Source organism: Falco punctatus (genome assembly GCF_963210335.1).
Source record: "Falco punctatus genome assembly, chromosome: 20".
Lineage (NCBI taxonomy): Eukaryota > Metazoa > Chordata > Aves > Falconiformes > Falconidae > Falco > Falco punctatus.
This window is the reverse complement of record NC_137600.1, coordinates 4,210,946-4,231,919: the sequence shown is the minus strand read 5'-3', so window position 1 is coordinate 4,231,919 and position 20,974 is coordinate 4,210,946. Positions and strand designations below refer to the sequence as shown.

At 55.4% G+C, this 20,974-nt stretch overlaps 1 protein-coding gene across 3 annotated transcripts in view; it reads right to left on the bottom strand.

The window, feature by feature from the left end:
• The window catches only part of LZTS1 (leucine zipper tumor suppressor 1), a 30,246-nt gene extending 10,263 nt beyond the window's left edge, over positions 1–19,983 (bottom strand). Inside the window, exon 1 of one of the 3 annotated variants that reach the window (XM_080370181.1) lies at positions 9,633–19,983. The gene's annotated coding sequence lies outside the window, so the exon portion shown is untranslated. The other 2 variants (XM_080370182.1, XM_080370180.1) reach the window with 2 other exon arrangements.
• Between the last annotated feature and the right edge of the window lie 991 nt (positions 19,984–20,974).

The window sequence follows — 20,974 nt, the reverse complement described above, 5'->3', positions numbered from 1 at the left end:
CTCTCCACAACCTGCTCATTTTGGTCTCCAAAGAAATGGCAGCAATAGGGCTTGGAGAGCCCCATCGGTGGAGCCGACCTTGCCCCCACCCTGTAATCTTCACCCTAATCGCGCTAATGGGGATGAATTCAAACACCGCCCAGGCAGACGCCATCCTTGTGGTGTTCAATTGTGGCTCGGTGCCGGCGAAGGGCCCCATTACAAGGCTTTCATTCACTCTAATTCATTGTCCCCCGCTCATTCATTGACATTCATTGGGATCATTTTGATCGGAGGCAGGGAGTGAATTGAGTCCGGGACTCACAAAGCGCGCACCATGTGTTCTGCCCTGATTTGCCATTAGTGAAGGGGGACACTCCAGATGAAGAATAACCAGCCTCAATTACATGTTACATCCACTCTAATAGCCCAGGAGTCCATCACACTTAATGTTATTTCAATGAACACTAAGAGAATTCACACCCACTGGCTGGTGCTTGTTAGAGGAGCCGGCGGTGGCTTTGGCAGGGAGCTGGGTGGGCTTCGTGCCAGCACAGCAGTAGTAGACTGGTGCCGTCTCTCTGCCAGTGTCCCCTGGCAGCTGGGCTCTTACGTTGCGACCAGTGATCCTGCTGCAGGCCCTGGTGGTGAAGGTGCAGTTGCTCAACGGGGGGGAAAAGCCACAAAAGGCAATCTGCATTTGTTTCGAAGCCCATGGGCAGTGCCGAGCACTCTGCACCCGGCTCCTGCGGGAGGGCAGCACAGGTCAAGGTCACTTATGCCACCCTTTCTCCTGCCAGCCCTGCTGGAAAAGCCAGAAATCAAAGCTGAATTCAGCGTCAGCTTTGGAAAGAGCTTGAAGGAGCTGTGTAAACCTCTCTTCCATCCATCAAGCAATTAAGGCACCAATCCTGACCGGGGGTGAGTCAACAAGTGGCTTTAATGGGAGACCAGGGCAAAATCATCCATGTGATGATGCAGGCAGCATTGAGGCAAGTGGCTTGAGTTATGTTTGGGAAAGCCAGCACTAGAATAAGAGGAATTTCTCAAATTAACAATGAATCATATTGGCAGAACATGCTTTAGAGGATACCAGCTCGACACCTGCTGTGCTGTGCCTACTTCCATACTGTCTGGTCCCTCCGTGGGGAGACGGCACTGTTCCCCTGTGTGGGAGCCCTGGCTGAGCAGGGAGAGGCTTCTGTCCCTGCCTGGGGACGATTGCTCAACCCACAGAAAATTGGTATAAGTCAGCAAAGTCCCATGACTTTCAACGTCTGCGTTTCTGCACAGTCTCGTGCTTTCTCTCCAGCAAATGCTTACTGGACAGTTAGCTTGTGCACAAACTAATAGCACCAGCAAATATGTGGGCTAGAAAAAGTGATATATTATTCTCCCTGTCTCCCTGGCCTGAGAGGGACTTAGAAGTGAGCCAAACCTTGTTTATCTTCGCGTTAGCCAGCAGCCCTTTATTCCCAGGAAAAGCTGGTGTTTGCCCTGGCAGCGTGGGGGAAGTAACAGCCCACAGGGAATTCAGGAGCTGAGCAAAGTGACCTGTCGGGAGGGGGCTGGGCTGGGGCTCAGGAGGTCACCGAATGATGCAGTGATGGGGGACAAAACATCACCTACCTAACCTGCTCCCACCTGCCAGCCTGGCCGGCGATGGGATGGTGTCATTATAAGAAGGCTGTGCCGGGGAGGTGATGCTCCCTGGGCAGCCCACGAGCATCGCTCATGCCGTCCTGGGCTGTTTGCAGAGCCAGCCTGCGTTTCTGTGCGCAGGGTGACGAGATTCCTGGTGTTGAAACGCTCCGGTTCTCCCCCGCACAGCTGCAGTTTTTACTAAATAGCTTCATACGCAAGGAAATCTGAAAAGCGTTACCAGGAGCTGGGCTTGAGACAGTCCTGGCCCCCCTCCTACTGTCCCTGTGCCCTGTCTGACCTGGGGAGGGGCTGTCCCAAGAGAATCTGGTCTCTCATGATGCCCTACCCTTGCTGGATGCACGCACAGCAACAGCAGGGCATTGTGGGAATATCCCGGCACTGCTCTGGCAGCCTGATCCTCCATCTTATTACGCCCTGGGCTTGGTCTGTGGCTCTTCTTCGTGCCTCTGATACCCCACCTTTCTGCAAGTAACCCTCATCCTACCCGTGACGGGACCCCCAGCCCCACCCAGACCAGAGCCCAAACGCTTTCTCACTCTGTTTTAGGTTAAATGCAACTCCAGGACCCTCCAGCTTCCAACCTTCACTCACCCACATGTGAAGAAAGCCCACCTGTGCCCTCCCGAAACCCCCAGCCCCCCTCACAGCTCATCCCCACTCCCGCCAGCGGTCTCGCGCCGTACGGATTTCGGAGCTCATCGGTGATTCAGCAGTGGGCACAGCACCCACACAAGTCACATCAGTCATGCTCCCGGTACGAAGGAAACGCTCGTATGAGACATAGCTAAATATTCTTGGGGTGGAGAGAAAGATCTTTTCAGCTTACTTAATTCCACACAGCATCTGGCTGTTTCCCACTAACGAGCAACTAATACTGCAATTAAAGCCCTGCTAATTGGAAACTCAGAAATGCTCGGGTCTTTGCTTTTGTCTTTCACAGGTTTGCAGGCTGGCCGGGACTGCGGCGGGCACACCGGAGTGGTGATGCCAGCACCAGGAACTGCGACCTCCAGACTGGCAAATTCACATCCCTGCTGCAACAGGCACCATGGCTCTGCGGGAAACAGCCGGCTCAGCGCCGAGACCCTGCCGTGCCACGGTACCCAGGCCACCAGCACCCACCCAGTCCCCACCGGCTGCTCACGGGACCCCTCTGTAAACGGGACAGACCTCGGGGAGGGGTCTGTGCAGCTGGGGGCTGCTGCTGGGGAGAGGGGCTCCTGTTCCCAGGGAGGACCTTGCAGCAGGTACCATGCACGGTGGCCCGTCCCCACGAGGCTGGCAGGTGCAGAACTGCTCTGTCCCTGGGAGGAGGGTGAAGGGGCCCTCGCATCCCCACCGTGGGTTAGTTATTTTGGGAACCGTCTGGAGCTGGCAGCTGGTGCTGGGGTGGGTGACAGCTGAGCATGGCTTTCACTTGGGATCCGCGAGGCCCCTTCTCACGCATCTATTTCCGACCCTGTAAAACACAATCTGCCAGGGTGTGAGCTTGGGGGGGGGCACCCAAAAAAGCTGCTTGCAAGGGACCGGCTTGTGCTAGGCAGCTCAGGGTCCCCGTGCACCTTGGAGGTGCCTCCAAGCGTGGTTAGGAAGTTGCAGAGATGCTGTCCTTTAACTCCTGCCTGCGCAGCACCGACTCGGTGAGGTCTGTGCCTGGTGCTAACTGCCATAGCCCCTGTCAGCAGCCTGACCGGTGAGGTTTGGTGTCCTACACGTCTCCCACGCGCTTTCTCTGGGGTCTAATTGATGGAAAGTGTTTGCCTGTCCAGCTAAAAATAGCAAGAACTTCATGTAACTTGAGATGAGCCCTAAATACTTTTCCTCCCAGCTTTCCGCTTCCACAGGCCTTGCACGTGTCTTCCTCTGTTCCCCTAATTATGGATTAGAGAGTAATGAGAGACAGTGAGCCCATTTCCCCCAAGGTCTGACAGGATGGTAGTACCAAGGGCTCCTTCAACATGCCAATCCCTCACCAATCACCAGGAAATACCTGGACTAAGGCTTGTTCTGCTGCAAAATCCCCCCAAGAATATACAGGGGAAAAGCATCTTCTTCGCATACAGGGAAAATTTAGAAGTGGAGCTGCAGGCTGCCATGGAGACAGGGCTCTGTCTGCAGTCCTCCTGCCTTTTATTGTCTCCTCGCCTCTCCCAGGTGGTTGAAAAGCAGCCAGGAGCATAGCCAGCATTGTCTCCTGTGCTCCTGCTGACCATGGCTGCCGTGTAAGTGCTTAGGAGGCCCAGCTGGGTTTCCTCTCTGGTCCTTCACCTCCTCCTCCTGCTTTTTGACACCCCCTTGCTATATCTGGGGATCATAAAGCAAATCTGTGCTGCTTCTCTCTCAGCCTCGTTGGGCTCATGTGCAACATGAGTGCCATCAGGGTGTGGGGGCCCTCTGCTTGCTCTCCCTTGCTCTTTTCCCACTGGTGGTGGCCAGGTAGCCAAGGGCATGAGCAGCCAAAGCTGAGCCAGGGCTGCTTCTCCTGGGACATACCGTTATGGTCAGGCTGGAAACTGCCTGCTGCAGTGGGAAGCTCTGATGGAAGCTTCCTGAGAAGCAGGAGGAGAAATAACTGTCCCTGGCAGCAGCTGAAATGCCTCAGTCTCTGCCCTTAGCAGTAAGGCTGTGAGCATCAGAGGAAGCGTTTCTCTGAGGTAGGACCTAAAGATCTTCCAGCAAATTAAACTTCTCCATGTCAAGTCTGTGCTTGACTTCACAACACCTGAGCTCCAAAACTAAGCTGCGCATTATTTTTATGCTGTCCTTCCTTGTTTGTGATACCAGTTGTGTGGTGGTTTGTCTAAATGCTGGGTATTTCTGTGTGCTGCGTGATGCTCAGCCAAGTGGGAGCTGAGAAAAGGCAACTTCTGCATGTTGATAGAATGCCTGTTGCAGTCCTTGCTGCGAAAAGCATCTGCTGTGCTGCCGCTGTCTTCTCATCCTTCAACTCCCTCTCTGGCTTTCCAGAGTGTTACATGTCCCTGATCCTGCTCTGCTCTACCAGGCTTCAAGGCAGCAGCCACAGAAAAAAAAGAAAAGGCAAATTCACTTTTCACTTCCTATGTTCCTCCTCCTCTTTTTTTTTTTTTTTTTCTTCTCTTTTTTTTTAAACTTGGCTCGTTGTGAAAACCACCCCTTTAATGCCTGGCTGCCAAATAGAGCAATTCTTTCAAAAGAGAAATGTACATCAAAGTTGCAAGGAATATTCAATTAACCTTTAAAGGAGATCATCCATAACTGGCTTACAGAGATGTCATTTCATTGTTTCAAAAAAATAAACACAGGCACTTGCCTTTCAGAGGAGCATGTCTGTTGAGACAGTTCTGGCTGATGTCTTGCTAAAAGGCAATTAAATATCTGAATGTTCCTTCCAGCTTGCATTCTGAGTTAGAACCTCTGACATAGCTGTCTTTGCTTAGGCAATATGGCAAGTAGCCAAATTTATCCCTTCTGCATTGAGGAAACCTGGATAAACTCCTCGGGGAAAATACCACTGATGGCAAATGGCTCCGTGTCGTTGTGTGACAGCGAGTCAAGATGGACTTTTCGGAGGCTTTTTCTTTTCCAGCAAGAGCGAGGCAAGCGCCCAGCTTCAGCCTTTCTGGCTCTCGGACCTGAGCACTGCCCCGTGGGGGAGAGACCCTCTGTTCTCTGGAAGTCAGAGGCTCAGGAGATGAGGCTCCTTAACAAATCATTCAAAATCCTCTTATTTTAAGAACATGCACATGCATTGCTACCCTCTGCTGGAAAGCACTGGCGGTCACAGAGGCCTTATGCTGCTAAGGAGATAAATGGATATCTTTTAGCTCAGAAGGAAAACTTCTGCGTGTGAGGAAGAGGAAGGTCTGAGCAGGAACGCTGCTGTTGAGAGGATGCAGTTGCAAAGCAAGGCAGGGATGACATTTGCTCCTGCAGCTCTGGAGTAATCCCAGTACTGCTTGTGCCCCCCTTCCCCCAGATTTTGCTCTCCAGAACCAGGTAAGGGCCAAGTACGCACACACCCAGGGCTTCCCAGGAACAAATTGTCGCGCCTTCCTGCTCAAGGCAGGGGGCTTTACTTAATTCAACGAGCAAGCACAAAACCCCAATAGTAGCAAACAATTTGTGTAGGAAAGACTTTGTGACCCACGTGCCAAATCTTTGTACATTCCCTGCTATTTTTAACTAATCCTTAATGGCAACAGTCCACTTAGGTCCTGCCCACTCCCGGCCGCATGCCTTCGTGCTGCTCGCCCCGACCTGGGTGCTCAGTCCCTGCTCTCTGCATCCTGCCCCTTCCCAGAGAGGAGCTTTCCGTGCAGCTTTCTGCCTACAGGTCTCCTGGAAAAAAACATGACAGCAAACCCAAGGGCAGCCATTAAACACACAACATCAAATGAACTAGGCAGGGGGAGATTTTTAAGACCTCCCAAAAGAAAGAATTATTAACACACGTGCAAGTCAGTGGTATGGGGGACTATGGGGGGGAGGGAAAAAAGCCTCCAAGTTTCCAATCAGTGCTAAGCTTTTTCTGAATGCTGGAGGATTAAGGTCCCATGTGTCAGGGTGCGGGGCATGGGCAGCCTGTGTGTTCCTTTACGGTCCTGTCTCTGCCAGTCTGTGCTGCTTTGAGGAGCAGTTACAGCATCACTTCCCTGTGATGGCTGCAATGATACTATTTTTTCACACCTGTCCACGCAGCACCTTGCACCACAGGCTCCAAGCTCTGCCGGGATGTCTGTGGGTGACTGAGTGTCCCGGGGAGCCAGCCTGGAGCTGAGCTCTCGCTGTCAGAGATGGGAGCGGGTTTTTGAATGGTCTCAAGGACAGCAGATAGGTGATCCAGCCCTCAACTGGGTTTTGCTCCCTGCTGCACCGAGAGCGGCTGCTCTGTGGCTGCCCACCTCTCTGCGTGCCGCAGATGCCTCACCTGAGTGCGTGCTGAGCATGACTGCACCTGCCCGCAGCAAAATAGAGGCTTTCAAAGAGGGGGGAAATGGTGATTTAAGGCTAAGGATATCATCAGAGCCAGGGCTGCAGGAGGCACGCGATGGGAGAGCAGCAGCAGCTCGCTGGGACAACATCCCTGCCTCTGCCTGGCCCCACTCTGCAGTGGAGCATCTGCAAGTGCTGGGCTTCCCCCCCTCTCCAGTGCCACAGCCCCCCTGCCCCGGCCAGGGGTAAGGGTCTGCCCCACATCCCCTCGGCACGGGAAGCCTGCCCTGGAAATCCCTATACCTGCTTCGGTGGCTCGCTCTCAGGGGAGCTGGCTTTTCTTGAATTTTCATTTTCCTGCCTGAGTTTCACATTCATTCGCCTCCCACCGCTCCGCAATGCTGCCTGCCAGGGAAGAGTGACTAAGGGGTGGGTGGAAAGGAACGGCTCAAGACCAATTTCGCAGCCTGCGGTGCCAAGAGGAGGGGGTCACCCGGGGAGCAGGACGGGCACCGGCACAGCTGGGGGCTCCGAGGCCGAGGGAGCTGCCAGCAGCCCCTTGAGCAGCTGGAGGCCTGGCAGGGAGCTGAAAGCATCCCCCGTAGCGTGGGATTGTGTTCCTGAGTGCGCTTTTGCAGCTGCCATTAATTGCCCCCACTGCTGATTGCACTGATGATTTTGCACTTCCAATTCTTTGTCCCACTGATTAATGGCCCTGGTGATTAATTGCAGGGGTAATGCCACAGAATGGCTAAAGGAGGGCTCTGTAGACCCTCCCAAAAGCCTGGCTGCAGGCATAGGTGAGAGCTGGGCAGGTTAGCGTGGTGTGACACGGAGGGGTCGGGGAGACAGAGTGTGACGGTGCACGGCCGTGACTGCAGGCTGGCGTGGGAGGCTGGGGCCAGGTGAGGAGCAGCCCGGCAGGCTCTGTCCTGGCAATGATTTCAAAGGGAGGTTAATCAGCGTCTGGAGCAATGCTATCAGGAGGACAGATAGCGAAGACTCATGAGGACTTTTTTCCTGCTCGTATTCCACTTGCTGCAGCCTTCAGTGAGGAAAGCAAGCTCTTGTCGGGAGGAATCTGGACAGCCATGGTAACTACTGTGGAAACGCAAGCCTGCTTGGAAAAATGGGCCAGGTGCTGGTCCCTCGTGAGCATGCGAGTCACATATGTAAGGAGATCCCAGGCCTCAGCTCACTTGTGAACACAGGAGAGGGAGAGAGACCCCCTCAGCACTGCTCTGCTGGGGCAGCAGTGGCTGAGGAGGTGCTCAGGGCTTGGCCCTGCCGGGAGGGGCTGATGAGGGTGCTGAGGGGGCGTTAGAGAAGGGGACAGCAGGAAACCAAATGCAAACTCCCCGGGGAGAGAGGGGTTCATAGCAGGGATGCAGTGGTACCGCCGCTGCAGTGGGATCGAGAGATGTGGGCACAGCTGTGTGGGGGAATAATCAGGGGTGGGGGTGGGTCTGAATGTGAGCTGTCAGGGCTCCCCCACGATCCTGGGCCAACATCTGTGTGGGGGTCCTTCCTGCCACACCGCTGGGAACCTGCACCTGCGGGCAGCTACTCCTGAACGGTGAGGAAAAGCTCTGCGGAGCGCAGGCAGGCGTCCAGCCCCTTCGGTGAGGGCAAGGCACAACCCCCAGCCGTGCACCGCACCTGGGACTCAGCTCCGCCGTGTTCCCCACCGGAGCCGGCAGCTGCTGGGCTGTGCCCACCTGGCACCGAATGCAGAGCATCAGCGGGGTGAGAAGTGACAGCCCGGAGCTGGCTCCTGCCACGGCAACCCTCCAGCGCTGCTTTTAAAGGCAGAGGTTAATCCCTGGCTTTCCAGGACCTGGGCGGACACCCCCGAGAGCTGCGCATCCTCCGGTGAGCAGTGACCTCCTGCCCACGCATTTACCTGGGTGCAAAAATAGGCACAAAGCCTGCAGCCTGCACACGCACCGAGCACAGCATCGACAGCCCTGCCTGGCCGTGCAGCTGCACACCCAAGGAAAGGCTCCGACACTTCCAGCGATCGCGACAGCCGGCACGCTCGCACGCAACGATACCCGCATCCTGCTACAATTAGTATTTGAAGACAGAGGTGCTCGATGCCCACGCAAAACAGAGCCTTCACGCTTGCTAATGCTCTTCCACCTCTTCCACCCACGCTGCCCACCCGCTTGCTGCCCATCCTACCGCACGCACACGGGCACGACCCGCAAATAATTTCTGCGGCGGGCTGGCAGCCCCTGTTTGCCCAGGATGCTGCTGACAACAGACCAAAGGCATCTGCCTGCTCCTTTCTTTCTCTTCCCGGAGAGTTTGGGGGCTGCGTAACCAGAAGCAGCCTGAACCAAGGTGCTGAACACGCAGAATTTTCTTGTTGCTTGAAAAGAAGTTTTCCAGACTTCGGGGGGAAGTGAAAAGACGGAGCGGAGCCCGGCCGGGGGTGTGCGGCCGGGGATGCCCCCGGTTAGAGCCGCGCTCCCGGGCTACGGCTTCGGCCCTTTGTGCCCCCCCGTGGCACGGGGCTCGGCGCTGCGCTGAGCAGCCCCCAAGCCATGCGCTGCGCTCGCAGCCCCCCCCCGCGCCAGGGGGGGGACCCCCGGCCGCGCTGCTCAGCTCACCCCCACCCCCCCTCGCGACCCCCCCCCCCCCCCCCCCCCCCCCCGCATCACCCTGCACGCAGCTCGGGGGCAGCGGCACCCCGGTGGGCTGCAGCCCTCCCCCGCGTGTCCCCCCCCCCGCCCTCCCCCTGTCCCCAGCCCACCTCGGGCGGCCGCTGCCTCCTCTGCACGGCGGCGCGGCGCTCCGCGGGGCTCCCGGTGCCCGCCCGGCAGCAGCATCCCCGGCGCGGCGGCGGAGGAGGAGCCTGGACCCCGCGCATCGGCCCGCCCCGGCGCAGCCCCCGGCCTTTGTGTCCCGGCCCCCCGGGTGTCCCGGCCCCCCCGCACCCCCCGCCGCGCAGCCCCTGCGGTGGGGAGCGGGGGGGCGCGGGGGATGCTCCGCGGTGCTGCGGGGAAGGCGGCTGGGCTTGGACCAGCCGTGCCTCCCGTCCTGCCCGGCGCTGGGATAAAGCCTGGTACCTTGGAAAACTCTTCGGGAAGGGAGCTGAGAGCCCGGGGAAAGCAGCCAGCGGCGGGGGAGCTCGCCCGGCCGGGAAAGCTCTGGGCTGAAGTTCCTGTTTTGCTTGATTTGGAGCAGGGACGTGAAGCAGAGTCTCCAATATCCCCCGTCCGTCCGGGCCGAGCAGCGGGCTGGGCCGGGGTGTGTCTGGCTCATGCCACAACTAGTCCTCACGGCACAAACAGGGACATGTTCCCCAAGGCCTCTGACCACGGGGGACCGTACGGCTGGGGCCGCAGCCAGAGCCGTCCCAGGTGCAGACGGGGAAACTGAGGCACGGGACCTGCTCCAGCGGGCGCAGAGCCAGCTGCACTGCCGGCTGTCGGCAGAGGAGTGTCAGGCTGATGCTCAGCGAAGTAGCTTTGGCTCCATAAACAAGCCACCCCCTTGGCTGCTCCGCTGCCAGTGCCTGTCAGCATGCCTTTATGGGCAGGGAGGCAGATAAAGGCAGGCAAGGGGCAGCTGAGCTGCAGGGTGCTGCTCCTGCCCTGGCTCCAGCGCTGTCAAGCCTGGCAGGAGTTTGCCCGGTGTGCAGCCCTACCTTCAGGTACCAAAACCATCCCAAAAGCAGCAGGCTGATGTCAGCGCGGGCTGAGGACCACCTGTGAGGCTGGGAATTGCTGTGCCAAGGTGTGGACAAGGGGTGGACCAGCCTCTTGACCACTCCTGGCCTTGCCTTTAGTGCTGAGCAGTGGGGAGGGATGCTGTAAGGGAAAAAACCCTGAGCATCTCTGCTAAATCACCTTCCTGAAGCAATACAGGCTGAGGCCCTGGTACCGGTTTCTGTAGCCCAAGCAGGCTCTACTTGCCCACAGGTAGGGGCCATCCTGCTTGTGTAGATGTGACTTTTTCCCAATATCAGGAGGAAGCTCTGTAGGTACCCACACGCCCTGTGACTCTCGAGCAGCGTTCAGTGCATCCCGCTGTTCCCCGGCAGGCTGGAGCTGGGTTGGAGGTGCAGTTATGTTCCCACATCCCTTCCCTCCCTGTATGTCTGCCCCTGGGGAAGTCTGTTTGCCTCCTTCTTCCTCACCTAGTCGTTAATCTCTTCCTACACAGAGGCAGGTTTCCTGCCTGTGTGTGCTGAGCAGGCCTGTTTGCCATCGACAGCTGACGCAGCGCTCAGGAATTCGCTGGGTAGCTGGCAGCACATCTGGACTTGCCCCGTGCGAACGGTGCCGCGTGGCTGCATCCCAGTCAGGTATGCAGCGATGGAGGCTCCCCCCACTCCGGCACACACCTGTACCATGCCGGGGAGCAGCCGGTGGCTCCCCCGAGCCCCGTGTCAGCTCCTGCCCCTCTCAGTGCTGAGATGGAGTGGGGTCAGGGGAGACGGAGCCCCAGCGTGAGCTGGCACATCACAGCATGTGTCTGGCTGGTGGGAGACCCACGGCCATTCCTTTCCCAAAGCCAGCATAGGAAACCACCGTGGGTACAGCATTAATGTGCACATCCCTGTGCACATGCACAGAGCCCCAGCAGCAGCACAGGGAGAGGCAGGTGGGCCCAGCAGGACCCCCAGGAGTGAGAGGACCGTAGGTCCTAAATCAGTCTCAAACTGGTCGGTGCACCCACCAGCTGGGATTGGGCTTGTGTCCCATGGATGGTCACGCCGTGGTTGCCAGCCCTTGGCACAATCGGAGCACAGCGGCTGGGGCTCGGTGCCGGGGTTTGCTTTGCTGCCACTGCGGGAGCCGGGCTGGCGCCCCATGAACCGGAGCAGTGAGGGTGCTGCTGCTGCCCTGCCTTTCACCGGCGTGCATCCGAACCCCAGCCCTCTGCTCCCACTATCGGGGCATTTGACATCGAGCGAAAATAGTTACGCCAGGGTGGAGCACGGGAGAAGCAAGGTTTTAGCTCTGCACAAACCACAGGGCTTTGATTTATGGAGCTGGCGCTTGGCAGACGAGATCCACCCCCCTGCTTTTTTTAATATTGTTTCCTGGCAGCTTAGTTCGTTTCTCTGCTGATTTGAGCAACGCTCCCACAATCCTGTGGGTGCCTTGTTGCCTTGAAAGCAGTCAGCTGGAATTTGCTATTTTAGGACCTAAAAATTGAAGAGAGGAAGAAGGAGAAGAAGGAGAAGAAGGGGAAGAAGGAGAAAAGGAAAATGTATTCACGTGAGCACAGAGGAATGGTTTAGCAGGATTTCACTCAAGGGAGAAAGGCACGAAAAAAAAAATCGTGATTCATTTTCAGTCGAGCGGAGCTTCGTGTTTCTATAGTAAGTCATAACAAAACAAGGCAGCAAAGCCAAGAAGTTATTTGTACCAGATGGGCCAGCGGTTGTATCTGCAGCTTTTCAGGAATCATCCTGACTCAGGCAGATTTTGCAGCCAGGAGCTCAGGAGTTCAACCATCGTGGGGGGACAGGGTGGCAGGGGGGGCCACAGCCCTGCTGTGTCCCTTGGCTGTCCCTGCCTGGCTGTGGGGTCCCCAAGCCCCTCTTGCTGCCCCCTTGGCCGGGTGCTGGGGCGGCTCCTCCTGGGCTGAAACTCGTCCTCCCCGGCTCATCCATCCCGTTCATGTCAGCACTCGCCCTGTCTGCCGTGTCCTCGCCCCCGCAAACGAGTCTGACTACGTGGTGTTGCCTCACCTCCCCGAGTCACCTGGAAGCTTCCCCAGGGCAAGGGAGCCCCAGAGAGTAACAGCACAGGGTCCTCACGGAGGTGTGAGCCATGGGTGAGGCGGGGGGTGACCACCCAGCCCCTGCCTGCCCATGGGGTGCTCGGGGGGCTTGGATTTCCCCGATGCGGGGAGCTGAGCCGTGGTGAATGACCTCCCTGCAAACATGCCCCCGTCTCCTGCCTTCATTAATGGAGAGATGATCGATCCCTCCAACAAAATCCAGGGGAAAAAAAAATATCTAAACCAATCCCATTTTTGCACCCGCAATGCAAACAGGTGATGAAATACCAGCGACTTGTTTCCTTGGGGGAAATTTGGGCAGAGAGTGGATGAAACGCTCACCCGCCTCACTCGAGTCCGGCACCTCCGGCTGCTGCTGGCAGTGCCAGGACCGGCGCAGGTAGTCACTGAATGAGTCAGTTGCTGATCCCTTCCACTTGATACTCGTCTTTCTTAATCACTTAGTGTAGTCATCCTGGATAGAACCCTAAGTGGATTTGCATGGATAGATTGAGTAAGAGTCCCTTCTCCCTTATATTTTAGGATAAAGGATAAGCAGAAATGACAAAGACAGGATTTTTCCCTCTTTTATTTTTTTATGAACAGATTATTTACAAATCCATTGAAATTGGATATAACTTAGTTCATACTAATTTACTGCTCTGCAAGGGAATTACAAGATAATAAGATCAGTGATAAAAGAAAGAAGTAGGTGTGTTTAATGACTTTTTCCCCTACAGAGCTATGAAGCAATATTGGAAGAGTGAGGCAAGCCTGGGAAAGGGAAATGAACCCTCAAAATGCTCCAGAGGGTTGGAGGGCTCAGATGGTACCTGGAGGAACAGGATGAGGATGCCAGGATAATAAATAGTGCCTTTATTTTTGCACATGAATTTTAAATAGCAATACAAGCACTGGACATAGAGCCAAGCCAGGAAGAGCTGGCGGTGTGGGGAAGGGGCATCCCCATCACGTCATGGCCACCCTGATGCAGGGGGAAGAGGTGATGTGCCTGCACGTGCCCTGCTCTGCTTCCCAAAACCACACGGCCGGGGAGAAAACAGCAGCGGGTAAAGCCGGCAGTGGTTCAGCTTGTGTGTGAGTGTGCTGCTGGGGGGTTGCCCAAAGCCCAGGCCTTTCTATAGGTGACAGCGGGCACTCAGGGCTTCAGGGCTGGGGGACGACCTTGGGCATGCTGAGCCCTTGGGAGCATCAGTCCTCACCCCACTCAAAAACCAGCTCCTCGGCAAATTGTGATGTGCAAATGCATCCCCGCAGCAGCTCGCGCGCCCTGGACGCACACACGCTCCGCTGCGGGGAGGTGCTGTGCTTGGCCCTGCCCAGGGATTTGGAGATGAAATGCAGCAGAGAAGACTGAGTGTTCGGCGTTTGATCACTTCAGTTGGGCAGCTGGATGACAAATGACAATTAGCCTGTGAGCCTGCATGCCATAATTGTGGTGAGGCTGCAGGGACATGTGCGTGCTCACACGGGCTGCCGTGCAGAAAAGAAAAGGCGCCGGCTCAGCCGTCCTGCCAGCGGGTAAATCCTGCTGCAGCGAGCTGCAAGGGAGTGAGATCGGAGCTTATGCATGCGGCCAAGGAGGATCTCGGCTGGTGCTGGTGGTGGCTACTTATGTCTCATGCGGGCTTTGCTGCAAGCTTGGCAAGGCTGTGTGCGGGGGGCGATGCATTTTAATCAGCTCAGCCCGGCTGTGGCCAAGCCACCAGCTGATATCCCTGACGTGCCCGTGATATTGTCCTCATTGTGCTGCACAAAGCGATTTCCAGCCAGGGCTGGGGATATTCCTTGTTTTGGTTGAGGGGAGGATCCATCAGGCTCATTCCCTCCCACCGTACCCTTCCTGATGGGGTCTGAGGACCGAGCTAAGCGACGTGGCACGGACGCAAGACTTGTCAGCTCTCCTCTGTGCTGTGTCCTCGCACTCTGTAATTTTAGGTAAAATAAAACCAGTCAAAGCTGTAATGAAAAGCAAACTCCACATGGCTTTCCCAGCCTAGCAGCAGACTTCTACTAGGAGAGTTCAAGTCTACTTAGACCGGACTTTGCTCTCAGCTCCTTTCCTGGAGCCCTGACATGCAGCCAGCAGTGCTGCTTCCAATCCCAGCCAGTGCAGCGGCAAAAAAAAACCCCAAAAGGTCATGAGAAAAGCATATCACATCCAAGCTTATAAAGGCAGACTGAAATTTCCTCTTCCACTTCTGGGATTCATCTGCTTCTTTCCCATCAAAATTAACGGTAAGAGCATATCTCAGCTCCTTGGTAGCTCTTCAGCCTCTTCCTCTGCTTGATGCTAAACCAGAGACAAGCCCAGACTACGTCCCTCGAGCCTCAGAGCAAAGTTTGCTTTCGCAGTTAAACAAAGCAGCTTCCTCTGCCTGCTGGAGTTGCAAAACAGCGATAAGGTGCTGCCTGGTTCTGGGTATTGATCTGCGATGCTAATCTGGGTATCTGTAGCTGGACATCCTGGTCACACCACAAAGTCCTGCTCATCCAGTCCAGATCTCATGCAACCAGGAATTCTTCTAAAGCATCATTCTGGTGTCATTTCATTATGTGAGCTCTGATAGTAAACAGTTTCTAGTCCTCAGGGCCAGAAAGAGAAGCTAGAAAATTTGGCTCCTCAGGGCATTCGAAACAAAAGGCAAATGTACACAGACCCTCAGATATATTATCTTTTAGAGCATCATGCACTCCAAACCCTGCTTATGATTTGCGGAAGGAGCTGATGGATGGTATCTCAGTGGGTGAAGGTGGAGAGAGCGAGCGGGTGATCCCAAGCCACAGGCAGGAGCTGGAGCCAGGCATTAGTTACATGTGGGGTCACAAACAGAAATCAGCTGCAAAACTGAAATATCCCAAACCCCTGAGCCATCCCGACCCCGGAGCTCAGGCAGGGTTTCCCACTGGGCAGAGAGGAGCAGAGGTTTTCCCTCTTGCAGCCTTTTCCTCCTGCTCCTCCCCTCCTCCTCCTCAGCATTACTCACTGGGTTATGCAATGCTTATCTCCCAGCCCTCCACACGCCAGTAACCAGTTGGGCAGCAAAAATATTCTGCTGGAAAAAGCAGTTTGTCTGACTCTGCCTGCCTGGCTCCTAGGACTCACCCTGAATATTGTACAAGCTGCTTTTCTGGCACTTACCAGGGGAAAAAGAGGAGGAAAAAGGTCCTGGCTTTCTCTTGGGACTATTCAATGTGCAGCTCAGCTCAGTTTGCTTCTGCTTCATTGGCGTACAAATCCAAATCCTCCTAAATAATTCAGCAGAGCTGCTCCTCTACAGGTCTAAATAATTCATCCTGGATCTTTGAAGAGGGAAATGTGGTTACATCACCCTTCAGAGCAAAGCTTCTGGGGCTCTTCCACTCCCTTCCAGAGTAAAGTTTCCCTCTGATCAGGCCAAGATGCTTCTGTTGTCAGAGCTGTCGGGAAAAGCCGCCGTGCTGGGGGCTTTGAAGGAAGCTGGATCCCATGCAGCCACCGAGGGCTGGGGTCCCTTGCTGCATGTCCCTGAAGGTGGAGGTGGTCAGGGCAAAGCCTGGCCTCATCCGGGACTTCCCAGGAGAGGGGAGCAAAGGGACAGTGTGAGGGGCTGCTCCCGGGACCACCGGAGCCAGGGAGCACGCGGTACCACTGCGGGGACCTGCACCCATGGGTGATGGCATCGCACGGGCTGCGCTTGGCGCTGGGACAGCGGGGACTGATGCTTCTCCTCTCCCTTCAGATGCTTGGGATCCTGCTGTGCGGGGAGGGGGGTGGCTGAGACAGCCTGGTCCTCAGCTGTGCGAGGGGAGCACATCGGGGAGGAGGAGGGAAGGAGCAGCCGGTGGCGGGGTCGGAGCTGTCGAGCAGCCGCATGTGAAACACTCGTGTTGTGTTTTCAAATCCCTTTCGCTGGAGATGAGTCTCCCACGGGGAATCATTGAGCAGCTCATGTCAGTAGCCAGCTGATTTCTCCATGAGCAGGCATATGTGCCTGCTTTTCCAAGGGGCTGTTTAAATTAAAAATTCCCCATCGGGGGCCAGGACAAAGCAGCCATCATTAACCCAGCCGGGGCCAGACCGGCTGCAGAGGGCATCTGTGGATGCGGTACCCACGCGATTATCTCTATGTATTTCAGTTTCGGTGCTCGGTGTAAGTAGCGCACACAGTGCACATATCATGCTGAAAGCATTTTGCTTAAATATTTATGAAATCCTTCCAGGCCTGAAGTGCAGCCAATTCTGGAGGTGTGCAGAGCTCCGCAACTGATGCGAGGTGGGGGCTGGCTGGGCCAGCACGGGGAGCTCCGGGGGGTGACTGTGTGCCAGGTCAGGCAACGAAGAGCTAGGTGGTTTTGTGGCTTAGAAATGCTAGAAAGAAGCAGGATGCTGACAGAAGCTTTTCCCTACTCTGCCAATGCAGCCCCAGCCTGTGTCCTGGACCCCAAACCCACCCTGGTCTGCATCCTGGACCCCAGCTGTGCCCTGGCTCAGGGAAGGAGAAATGCAGCCTGAAGTTCAGACTGGGCTGGTGGTGATGGCATTTTTCTTGCAGAAAATGGGTGTTTGAGTTTGAGCTTGAGCAAAGGCAAGGAAAAAACTGATTATGACCTTCCACTGGTCCGGTCCTCTCCATTTTCCTGACCAGCAATGCCCTGCTCTGCTACAAAAAATCACCTTAATTCCCAACTGGTCTCCTTGTATTTCCCATCCCTTTCTCCTCTGCATCCCTGTGATAAAAAGCTGCCCTATGGCTCTTTCCCCACCATACTCTTCCTCCCCCCTGGTGTGAGGCTGGGCCTTGGCCTTATCTCTGCACAGACTAATTTGATTTTCACGAGGGTGGAAGCATTGGTAATTACCACAATAAAAGATTATATTTGCAGCCAAGCCGATGAGCGTGAGGGCTGGGCTGACACCACCATCACCCTCCTCTGTAGCTCAGGGGTTCCCCAGCCTCCTGGGCGCCTGTGAACCACGTATCGGGGAGTATCCCCCCACCAAAACAGACAGGGAAACATCTCCTCTTCTCCTCCTGCTCTTTGCTCTGCGCATGGGACTGCAGTGGGGGATGCTGCTCTCACTGTCCCCTGGGGATTGGGGCTGAGCTGGCTTGCAGGAAGGGGGTGCTGCTGCCCGGGGCCCCCTTCACCCCACACTGCGGCGTGAGGTCTGCAACAGCAGAGGCAAAGGGTCTTGGGCAACATCCCCATTTTTGGGTTCACCTGGTGTTGTTTGCTCCGCATCCCAACGGGAAAACGATGCCCCTCGCGCTGCCGCCTGGCCCGGCTGCTCTTCCCCAGGAGCGCTGCCGCTTGTGTTTATGGTGCCCGTAAAAACCAAATGTGCTTCGCAGTTTAGCTTTGTATATTATAGACTGTAATCCAAACCCCGTAAAGGAGCAAGTCCTTTGCATAATGATCGCATACGTTTCTTTATGTGCTTTTATAGTGTGCCAGGGCTGTGGTTACAGCAGCTTTCCACCTCACAGATACGCAATTAGAGCAGCGGGAGAGGCCAGTCGGGGCTCGGTGGACCGGTCCCCTGCGGAGATGTCGGTCCCTCGGTGGGAGGATGAGGAGAACTGGGGGATCCGGCAGCCTGGGGGGGGGGTCTGCTCTGTGAGGACACAGCTGGGCTGGGATGTGGGAGCTGCACTACCACTGGGGAGAGAAGCTGTGCTGCACATGGCTGCCGCGGGGACCCTTCCCAGAAATGATGCTGCAGTGTGGCTCAGGCTGAGTTTTGGGTCAGGATTGGAGGATGTGGGATTATTTTGCCGCACGCTGGAGGGAATCACGGTGTTTGTGCAGGGCAGGAGGCCATGAAAAGATGCCAGGAAGTATTTTTAAGGAAGTGTTTGTTGTTTTTTTTTTAAATCATGACTCAGCCCTTGTCTCGGCTCCAGCATGGTCAGGGTTCAGGAGTCCTCAGACCTGAGCAGAGATGAGGCAACAGCAGCCACTGTTGCAGGGGAACTGGTCATCTGTTCATTTGGTGCATGCCAGAAAGCCCCCGGTGTTTACCCTTGCCTGCACCCACTGCTCGACCTTGTGCCCTCGCTGGTCCCGAGGCTGCTGGGGAGCTCACAACACTATTTGGGCATCGCTTAACCCCAGCTCTCCATTCAGGGTGAAATATTTACCGTGTATCCGCTGCAACTAGACAGAAAACAGCCACTGCTGGGCTGAAAGGAGAGCTTTCATCATGAGGTTTTATCCCAACTCAAATACAGGATGTTTAAACTGGGTTAAAGGGGCCCACGGGGACACTTTGGGGGATGCAGTGCAGCTCGGTGGGACAGCCTCCCGTGTTCCCTTTGGGGAGGAGCAGGAGTCGGTGCACATGGGATCAGTTTCAGTGGGGTCTAAGAGCAAGACTCCACGAGTTGTTTATTTATTTTGCCTTGGTGTGCAATACCGATTTGGCTACACTGTTGCAAGTTCAAATCCCCTAAATCAACTTAAATCACTTTTAAATGCAAACAGTAAATGAAAGCAGCAATCCAGGGATTTATTGAACCGAGGTCTGCATAAACACAGATATAAACCGGTTTCACTAAATCAGAGCAAAACCCGAAGCACCTATTCTTCTCTGCTTTTTCTCTAGAGTAGTTTAAACCAGTTTCAATTTGATTTAAGCCAAGCCTGGTTGGGGAGGGCAGGACACTTGCCACTTTCCCCATCTTCACTCTGGCAGCCAGCAGAGCTGCCTCTGCTGCAGAGCACGGGGCACCCCGTTAGCAGCTCTGCAGGCTCCTGCTCAGCTCAGTCCCGACACGCACCTCCTGGATTTGCACATCTGTCCAACCTAACCGTGCTCAGACACCACTTGCCAGGCCCAAGATCCTGTAAGAATATGCTGCTTTTTTTTTTTTTTTTTTTTTTTTTCCAGCAGGCACAGCAGCAATGGATCTCTCAAGCAAGGGCAGGAGGCTCGGGTGTGTAAAAGCTGCTTTTTGGGAGATGGGGGATGCCCACGTGCCATGAGGGCATCCCATGCAGAACCAAAAAGGTTAATCGGAAGCAGAGGGCAATTACAGAGTTCCTGGCACCTGGGCAGCAGGTGGTGCAAGTGGGTGGGATGAAGCCCATAAAAAGGTTCCTGGGGAGCACAGAGGATTTGGCTGCAGGTGGAAAAGCAAGAGGCCGAGGAGCTGCAGCAGAGGTTGGTGTGCGTGTGCCCGGGCCGTCCGTGCTGCTGCTCTGGTGGTTACCCAGCTGGGTTAAAACACTGGTGGGCAGGACCGTGTGCTTTGTTGTTGTTCCTTGTGGTGGGACAGAGTGGTTCCCAGGCACAGAGCCACCCTAGCATGTGGGTGTTGTTCTCTGGTTAGGAATTAACAGCCCAGAGGGAAAAATACAGCAGAAAGAGAGATACAACCCCTTTTGCTGGCTGTTCTCCAGAGCGAGGGGAAGGGGGATGTGGAACAACCTGGTTTGCAATCTGGCCTGTAGCCTGGTATCCTCCACCTTTTGGAGGAGGGGGAGATATGGCAATTGGAAAAATGCCCTTGAGAAAAAAGGTCTGCTGTTTTTCCTGCTTGGGGGGACCGTTTTTTTTTTTTCTGAGGAGTATGAGGGGCTGTGATGCTTCTGGAGCAAGAAGGGTGGTGTGCCCTGTTTGCTTGCTCTGTACAGCTCTGCAGCCAGCTGGTTACTGGAGGGGAGACCCTGGGGGGGGGGGGGGGGACGACGGACGGACGGACACAGATCTGAGATTTTTTGCTAGAACCCACCAAACGGCTGGTACCTTGTGTGAGAAGAGGCTGATGGGGGATCACGATGGGGCCTGATGCTGTGCTGGCTGCAGCCCACTCTGCAGCATGTGCCAGGAGAGTGGCTTTGGGATGGGTGTCCCATCACCTCCTTTCCATAAAAACTTCAATTATTGCTGGCTCCATGGTAAAGGTTTCTATTCTCTCGGGAGGGTCCACCTTACTTAAAAAGCTGTGTTAGGAAGCTGAAAAGATGGGGTTGCGGGGGTTGGGGGGCAGACAGTTTTTTGCTGGAGAGGGAGTGGGATTTCACAACTTCGTGCTTGCTGTGAGCCAAGAGGATTCTGCTGCTGGCTTTGGCACAGTTCTTAGGTTTGGATGGTCCTGGGCAAAATGTTTTCCCCTTTCTTTTTTACTTAGTCCTTAACGTACTTGTGGGCTGACTCCTATATCTATACTGTGTGTGTTAAGCGGAGGCAGGTTAAGGACAGTTTAAAGTAAATCCCAGGTGAGCCTGGAGCAGTTTCCTTGGCTACGAAGGGAAGGTGAGAGCCAGCAGCAGAATTCCTTCCCGGCACCTTCTGTGTGGGAGCAGAGGCTGGATGTTTCCAACGTGGCACCTGGTCTGAGAGGTCCTTGTTGTGTGCTGTGAGATACAATCGTGGCTGTGGCATGTCTGAGTGGGAGACGCTGGAGGAGAAAACAGGATTGCTGCGAGATAAGGTCTGGCTTATCTGTGCAGAGTGTGACTTGGAGTCGGGGCTCAGCCTAGACAGTGCCATAGGTAGAGAAAGCTGATTTAATCACTTAGTCACAAGTTAATTTTGTCAGGAGAAGCCCTTCTAGTGCAATGGCTTTTGCATGCGATTCCTGGCTGATTCCATCAGGTCTGTGCACCGAGCAGAGTGCAGTCAGGTGCTGAGCTTGGCCTTAAAGGGTTTATCCAGGCAGGACCC